We start from the raw sequence: 8582 nt of genomic DNA on the forward strand, positions 1-8582 counted from the left end.
TTCGCCCTGGGGACCGCTGATAGTCTGCCGACAGAAATGCCACTCAAACGGAGCGTCCGGGTGGCGTGGCGGTCTATTCCGTTGCCTACCAACACGGGGATCGCCGGTTCGAATCCCCGTGTTACCGCCGGCTTGGTCGGGCGTCCCTACAGACACAATTGGTCGTGTCTGCGGGTGGGAAGCCGGATGTGGGTATGTGTCCTAGTCGCTGCAGTAGCGCCTCCTCTGGTCGGTCGGGGCGCCTGTTCGGGGGGGCGGGAACTGATCCTCCCACGCGCTACGTCCCCCTGGTTTAACACCTCACTGTCAAGTGACTCCACGTGTATCGGAGGAGGCATGTGGTAGTCTGCAGCCCTCCCTGGATCGGCAGAGGTGGGGTGGGGCAGCGACGGAGATTGCTGAGAAGAGTGGGGTACTTGGCCAGATACAACTGGGGAGAAGGGGGTGGGGTAAATAAATATTATTCCAAGAAGGCAAAGCAGGATGAGTTGGGGGTTTTTTTTTAAGTTAAGAAACAGACAAAAAAGCCTGAATGTTGGAATTGATAGCGGATCCCCAGGGCAGCTAAGGTTGGGGGCTATCTACTTTTGGACTCTAACCAATAGAAAATGTCCCTCCGTAGCCATGCATATCACTCTGGAGTTAAATGGGAGGGTGGAAGTGGCAACTGTAAATTCATCATCACCGATGAAGCAAAACGCCTAAAGGCAAATCAGCTGAGGACTTTTGTGCCATCTGTCGCAGAATTAACACGGTGAAGACTGTGAAGCCATCTTTTAAGTTTTCACTCATTTGTTTAAGAAACACAGTCGGCCTTTTCCATTTGACCTCCGGCTTTGTACTGAAGGCATTTAGCCCAGTTCGTTACTTCAGCAGCATCCAATGTTTTCGATGGAGACATTTGATGTTGCAAAGAACAAACCTATCTGTTATGTGGGAGTCTGTCTGCGTTCACACTGCACCTTAAATCCAACTCAATTCTGTACCCCCTCCCTCCTCTCTCTCTCAGGGGACACATTTTAAAAAAAAAGAAAAAGGCATTTAAGGCAGTGAACACAGGAAAACATGGTAATACTAAGCTTCAATTCCGATTTCGACAACATTCAAATGTGGTCCAATACATATCCAAAATGGCCGGTCATCCAGCCGAAATCCAACTGGTAAAACTGCTATTTGTGTGGATTTTCTTTCACTGCCAATGGCTCAGATCACTGTTGTCATTGCTGTCTGTTGACATGCTTAACATGTACTGAAATGTAAAGAAATCGGACCTGAGCTTAGAATCGGAATTGAGCATGAAGGCCTGCAGTGTGCACGCAGTCTCTAACAATCAGTTACTCATAACAATTGTCTTTATTATTTCACATAGTAATACACTGCTACTTCATTTATTATCTTTACCTGCTTGATCTTATTCAGTGTTGTAGGGGCCACTACTTATAATGTTTTAATGTGATACTCACAGCTTTGGTGATCGCACCATCTTCTACCTTCAGAAACAGAACACACACAGTTTATTATGGGCACACAATGGATGTTGCAGAAATAGGACCTCTGGACTTGTTTCAGCCAACTTGGCTGCCTGCCCCACTTTCCCAGTGTATTCACTGTATGGAACGCTTGATATAGTAATTTTCGAATGAGGAGAAAGATGCTGTTTTCTCCGGGGAAGTCGTCTTTCAGGTGACACAAAGTGAAGGTATGATGGAGAGGTACTTCAGGCCTCCTGGCCAGCACTTGGCTGTCAGAGACTGAGTAATATGCAAGACAAACTGTCCACGAAATTGCTTCACTGCGTTTCAACCATGCCATCTGTCACACATTTCTGGACCTCTGAAACCTTATCTCGTGAGGTGATGTGTTGCTGCTAAACTCAATGTCGTCGTTTCGTCCTGCTGGATCCCTTGTACACATCTCCCACTGGCTATGCTTTGTGTCTTTACTGGACCTCTGCTGTTTAAATGTATGCCATTCTGCATTCATCGTGGCGCAGACGTTGAAGGCCACGTGTTTGGACCTGCCCTGTTCATATGTCAGACAGTGGTTTCAGAACATCAGATATGTTTTTGTTGTGTTTGCATCCGTAAGAAGTAAGACTGACATTTTTGAGGGTCCGCAGACTTGCCAACTCTCTTTAAACCATGGTACCCATGGGTGACGTGTCAGTGGCAAGCTGTCCTTCAATTCTGTATTCATTCACTCGCAATACTGGACAGCATCCCTGCTCCAGACACTGAACTTTGTTATGTACATGTTCTACTAGCTTTATCCATTTGATGTGGGCTGAATGATGGTGAAGACATGATTTGTACTGATGTCAACAAAGAGCAAAACTGAAACAGAAATACATTTTCCAGGGGCATCCGGGTAGCGTAGGAGTCTATTCCGTTGCCTACCAACACGGAGGTCGCCAGATCGAATCCCCGTGTTACCTCCGGCTTGGTCGGGCGTCCCTACAGACACAATTGGCCATGTCTGCGGGTGGGAAGCCGGATGTGGGTATGTCTCCTGGTCACTGCACTAGCGCATCCTCTGGTCGGTCAGGGCGCCTGTTCGGTGGGAGGGGGAACTGGGGGGAGTAGCGTGATCCTCCCATGCGCTACGTCCCCCCCCTGGTGAAACTCCCCACTGTCAGGTGAAAAGAAGCAGCTGGCGACTCCACATGTATCGGAGGAGGCATGTGGTAGTCTGCAGCCCCCCCCCGGATCGGCAGAGGCAGAGGCGGTGGAGCAGAGACCGGGATTGCTCGGAAGAGTGGGGTAATTGGCCAAATACAATTGGGGAATAAAAGGGGGGGGTCCAAAAAAGGCACTGTACTATTTACCCTGGATCATAAATCTGACACAACTGGCATATCTATACGCACTGCAAATCAAGATGACACAGGTAGGAAAGACTTACTCTCAGGTCAGGAAGTTCAAAAAAACTGCATATCTATTGAAAAAAAATGTTTATTTGTCATAGCTGGGTGAACAAAAGGTATTTCTTGTGTAGAGATTTTATTCATATTTGAACTGTAAGTGGCGAATTGAGCGTGACACGGTCTTGGTCCGTTTGGTAATGACACGAAAGCGACTAAAACGACGTCCTTGTTTGGCATCAAACTTAATCTCAGGTATTGGTCGTCAGTTGTTTGGCCCGGTGTTTGGCTTTGAGTGCGCTTTATTCTCTGCCAGTCTTTTTTTTTTGTATATTGATCATTATTCAGTACGTCTCCCTTTTTAAATGTCATTCTCTGTGACAGCAGATGGGGTTCAGTCAAAAAGCACATTTTCAGTCTTTACACCATTTGGTTCTCTGTGAAAACCTGCTTGGATTTGGATCTTTCTTCTTTGTTCTGTAAACTTAAATCATCAAACACACTCTCCATGAAAGGTATTCCTTTGTGCTTTGTATACTTCCTCTACAGCGTCTCTTTTGTAAACTATTTTTTTTATATTCAAACAGTAATTACTTTCTTCCGTATGATTGGTCATGGACCCGAGAAGAGTGATTGGAATTCATGGCTTGGTAAACAACAACAACCACTGATGTATTTTCACTGAGTATAACCATGCTACGCTTGATATGAGGTATTGCTCTTGGTCATATTGTCTTATATCATCTTAAATCGACAGTATCTTGAAAATGGAGACCTCACAACAACCTTATTTTCAAATTTTTTGCCATTGTGCCTTTCTGTTTTAAAATGTTACTCACCGGCCTCATTTTCAAATCAAGTCAAATTTAGTTGTATAGCCCAGTATTACAAAATGCAAATTTGCCTCAGTGGGCTTTACAGCAATACAAAACCCTGTCCTTAGACCCTCACATCGAATAAGGAATAACTCCCTAAAAAAAACATTCCTTTAACAGGGTGGAACAATAGGAAGAAACCTCAGAGAGAGCAGCAGAGGAGGGATCTCTCTTCTAAGATGGACAGACATGCAATGGATGTTGTGTGTACAGAATAAAACACAATTTATAGAACACAACATTTAAAGAAGATAACAGAAATATAATGGAATTATAAAATACATGAAGGATATGATGAGGAGGATGCCAAGCAGTGTCCAGATGCTAACAAAACAGCTTAGGACCTGAGCCACACAAGCACCATCACCATGTAGACCTGGGGGGAGGACAGACTACACATACAGACAGGGGAGACTCGCATCACTCCAGTCACATACATGGGAGAAGAGACACGAAAAGACATTAGTCACATGTCAAAGAGAGAGAAGGATATAACATTGAAACAGGATAATATTATATGGATTTATAAGATATATAATGAGTGTGATGAGGAGGATGCCAAGCAGCGTCCAGGTGGCGAGCACCATCACCGTGGACACCTTGCAGGAGGACAGGCTACACTTGCACACAGGGGAGACTCCCATCACACATTCACATAAATGGGAGAAGACGGAGAGAGACATTATTCAGAGAGCGAGGAGACCAGACTGCAATAATCTATACTCTATAATCTTGTCAGCAGGACAGAGCTTGGTGAATTCATTGAGACAGAAACTGACCCACCATGCAGTACAGGTAATGAAGTACTCAGTTTAAAGGCAACTAATTGTAGGTTAAGGCAAAAAGATTAGTTTTAAGTTTGGATTTATAGGACTCAACAGAATCCGATTGTCTGATGATAACAGGCAGGTTATTCCACAAGAACGGCGCCCAATAGGAAAAGGTCCTGCCACCTGCTGACTTCTTTTTAACTTTGGGTACACACAGGAGCCCTGTATTTTGAGAGAGGAGAGTTTGAGGTGGATTGTACGGTTTAAGGAGATCAGACAATGATGATGGGGCAAGCACGTTTAGGATTTTATAAATCAGTAAAAGCAGCTTGATGTCTGATCTAACATAGATAGAAAGCTGATGAATGGGGGCAAGAATTGGTGTAATATGGTCAAATTTTATAGTTTTAGTTAGGATTCTAGCTACAGCATTTTGAACCATCTGAAGATGCTTAGTACTAGCATGTGGCAGACCTGAAAACTCAACATTATAGTAATAAAGGCTGGATGAAACAAATGCTTGTATTAGAATCTGTGTCAGCCATGGACAGGAAAAACTGAATTTTAGCAATGAGAATTTTATAAATATTTTAGAAAGGGAAAAAAGGTGGTCAGGGTGATTTCTTTAATGTGTTTATCAAAGGAAAGGCTGTGCTCAAACCTAACACCAAGACCTTTAGCTGCCATACTTTGTGAAATCACAGAGTTGTTGAGCATTATGGCTACTTGATCAAATTCATGCCTATATCTAGCCGGGCCAACGACCAACATCTCAATTTTATCCAAATTTAAAAGCATGAAATTTAGTGACATCCAATTTTTCACAGTACCCAAGCAGGCCTCTAAAGTAGTCATTTGAGTATGATCATCGCCCTTATAGGCACATACAACTAAGTATCATCAGCATAGCAATGGAAATTTATTCCATAACTGCATATAATTTGGCCAAGAGGCGAAATATAAAAGAAAAAAGTAGAGAGCATAGAACGGAGCCCTGAGGTACGCCATACGTAACGTCGGATAATTTTGATGTAATATTAATATAGCACTGTGTTTTTCTGGATAAGTAGGAGGCAAGCCAGGAGACACCTAGGCCAGAGACACCAAAATTACAATTTATTCTATCTAATAGTATATAGTGAACAGTGGTGTCAAAGGCTGCACTAAGGTCCAGGAGTAGAAGCACAGAGGTGGACTCAGAGTCCATAGCTAGTAGAAGAAGATCGCTTACTACTCTGGTCAGAGCAGTTTCAGTAGATGAGAGACCCTGAAAGCCAAATGAAAAAGTTTATATAAATAGTTTTCTTCTATATGGGTCGAAAGTTGTTGATACACAAGTCTCTCTAGTACTTTAGAAATGAATGGAAGATTGGAGACTGGTTGATAGTAGTTAAGAGACTCTGGATCGAAGTCCAGTTTCTTAAGTAGAGGTTCGACCAAAACTGTCTTACAACTGCTGGGAACAATGCCAGTAGTAAGTGATAAATTAACAATGTCTAGCATTGTGGGTCCCAGAAAAAGCCAGAGGTCTTTAAAAAGTTTTGCTGGTAAGGAGTCAAGTAGGCAAGTAGTTGGATTTAGAAGCTGACACAACCTTAGTTAAAAAATGAAGAGAGATAGTCTCAAAAGCTGTAATAACCAGGACTATCTGTGGTTCATTGTATAGATATGAATTTGGTAAGACAGAATCTGCAGGAGTAGCTGGAGTTGAACTAATTCTGTTTCTAATCCCATCAACCTTATTACAGAAAAAGTGTAGAAACTCTTGGGCTGTCAATGATGAGCAGTGCATCTAGTGATAATTGAACTACGCACAGAAAAGAGCGTAATCAGTTGGACAAATTAAGAGGTTAGAGAGAATATAGAAGAGAAGAGAAAGTAAGGGATTAAACAGAGGTAATCAATCTCATGAAGCCAAATGTCATTAAACTGGAAGTCCGAAGAACAAAAGCTGTAGGCTAACGCCTGACTGCTGGCTTGTAACAGAACACTGCAGATCAGAAACGGAACCCTACAACGAATCCTTCAAGCTAGGCTAAACTTGAAGCTAGTAAATGCTGTAGGCTAATGGCTGACTTCCCCCAAAAACTGTCTCACATCAGCAGTCCTCAGAAGTGGCTTAATACCCACCATTAGTCAATTCTAAAACATGTATAAAGGGATAATAAGAAGTAGTTCTCTATATCTATGTACACCCCTTTTTATCTTTTTATACATGGGCACCACCATCACTGTCTTCATCTATACCACTTTTTAAACCCTTTTTGCTTAGATGAGTAGGTGGAGATGGGCTAAAAACAAGTGGTCACTCTTTAATAGATATCGTTTTACTGTTTGCAGAGGACTTTGAGTGAATGTGAGCCAATTTTTGGGGGTCAAGATTGTCACACTACAGCAAAACTACTTAATCCCTCCCCCATAGCATAAAACGTAGAGAGGATTGTAGGTTATATTACATTAAAACTCTTATGCAGTGCACTGTAAAACAGGCGACCCCGAGTGATCGCTGATCATGATGATGACGATAACCTTAAAACAGGACTTTGGTTCTCTGTCATTGATGGCCAGAGTGTCTTTGAACCAGCTGAATGATTTTCATTCACCATCATTCATTTGGCCCGTCACTCTTGGGGGAGCATAGGCCATTGATGACTTCTCTCCATTGCAGCCAGTCCTGAGCTCAAGAACGGGTTGATTTGGGGTTTTCTGTTTTTGATGTTTCTGTAACTTTAGTTGATTTTACAGGGTGAGGTAGTTGGCCTCACACCTAGTTTCTTACCTGGAGGACTGGGAGGTTGCCTTTTTGTCTGGCCTCTACCCCTTGACGTGTCCGGTATGGTTAGACCTACTGTGGGTGTAAACCCCCAGCAGCTTAGGTCTCTGGGTCACTGAGACACTCAAGCTTCTCTGCCACGTCAAGGCAACAACCCACAAGAGAAGCTGAATGATTTTACTTATTTATTGATTTTTGTTTTGTTTTGAAGATCCAGGTTTGACTGACTGAATCAGACATGTCCTTAGTATCTGTAAGGTTCAGAAATCAGATTTTATCCACCCTGGTAGACCAAATTGTAGCTGTACTGTTCCAGCAGAGTCTGAAAGATGGCAGGTGGACCGGACTGTACTTGCTAATAGCACTGTCTTAAATCCATTTACTGAACGTTTTGCTGCCATGTTGCTTCACTGTAATCGATTGGCATACAATTTGTGAAGGAGGACACTACTCAAAAGTTGTCAGGACAGAGGGAAACCTTGACCTTTTTAATCTGCTATTTTCCTACCTGTACCTGCACTTTACACTTCCCTTTAGAAAAGTACTATCCATTTGTTGTTGTTATTGGTGGTAATGGTGAGCCTGTTAAATGATGGGGAAAGCTTGAGTTGTTAATTTCTCTTTCTATGTGGTGATTGTGTGTGTGTGTGTGGGGGGGGGTTCCCCCCCCCCAAAACTGGCTTTGCCAGGTACACCCTACTAAAATTCAACCTTTCCATGTCTCCATTTAAGGGATGAGTGCTTGTTTTCCAGCGTGTTCCCTGAAAGCACTTCCCTGTCTTGCACTTTCTTTCACTGCTTTTCATATTTTGGGACAATTCACAAATGTAACACAAAGTTTATAGCACAAAATGGAAGAAACATCACAAAGTTAAAAAACACTCTATTTCTACCTTACCATTATATTGCAAAATTCCTTGCTGCGTTATAGAATTATACAAAAAGACGGGGTTGTAAGAGGTTTCTTTTTTTTTTTAAAGATGTAATCTCACGTATTTTGTCCTAAAACGTCACTGGTAGTGGTAAAAATGTTCACCTGAAGATGTTACCTTGTACCATTCCAGTGAGGTGGTGGTGTTTGAAGTGCCATGTGTCACACGTCTTTCTGAGTAACCCCACACTATGATGAATATATTTTCCTCCCTTTATTTTGTATTGAAAATGTACAACACTCCAAATCCATTGCATTGTTGTGTTCTTTAAAGTCTTGGAGTAAATTGCAAATAAAGGTATAATAATGAGCATATACTGAGATGAAACACACTTGTCTTTTTTGTCAGATCTGCTCCAGTGCATAGATATTA

This window comes from Lampris incognitus, chromosome 15, assembly GCF_029633865.1.
Source record: "Lampris incognitus isolate fLamInc1 chromosome 15, fLamInc1.hap2, whole genome shotgun sequence".
In the NCBI taxonomy this organism is placed as follows: domain Eukaryota; kingdom Metazoa; phylum Chordata; class Actinopteri; order Lampriformes; family Lampridae; genus Lampris; species Lampris incognitus.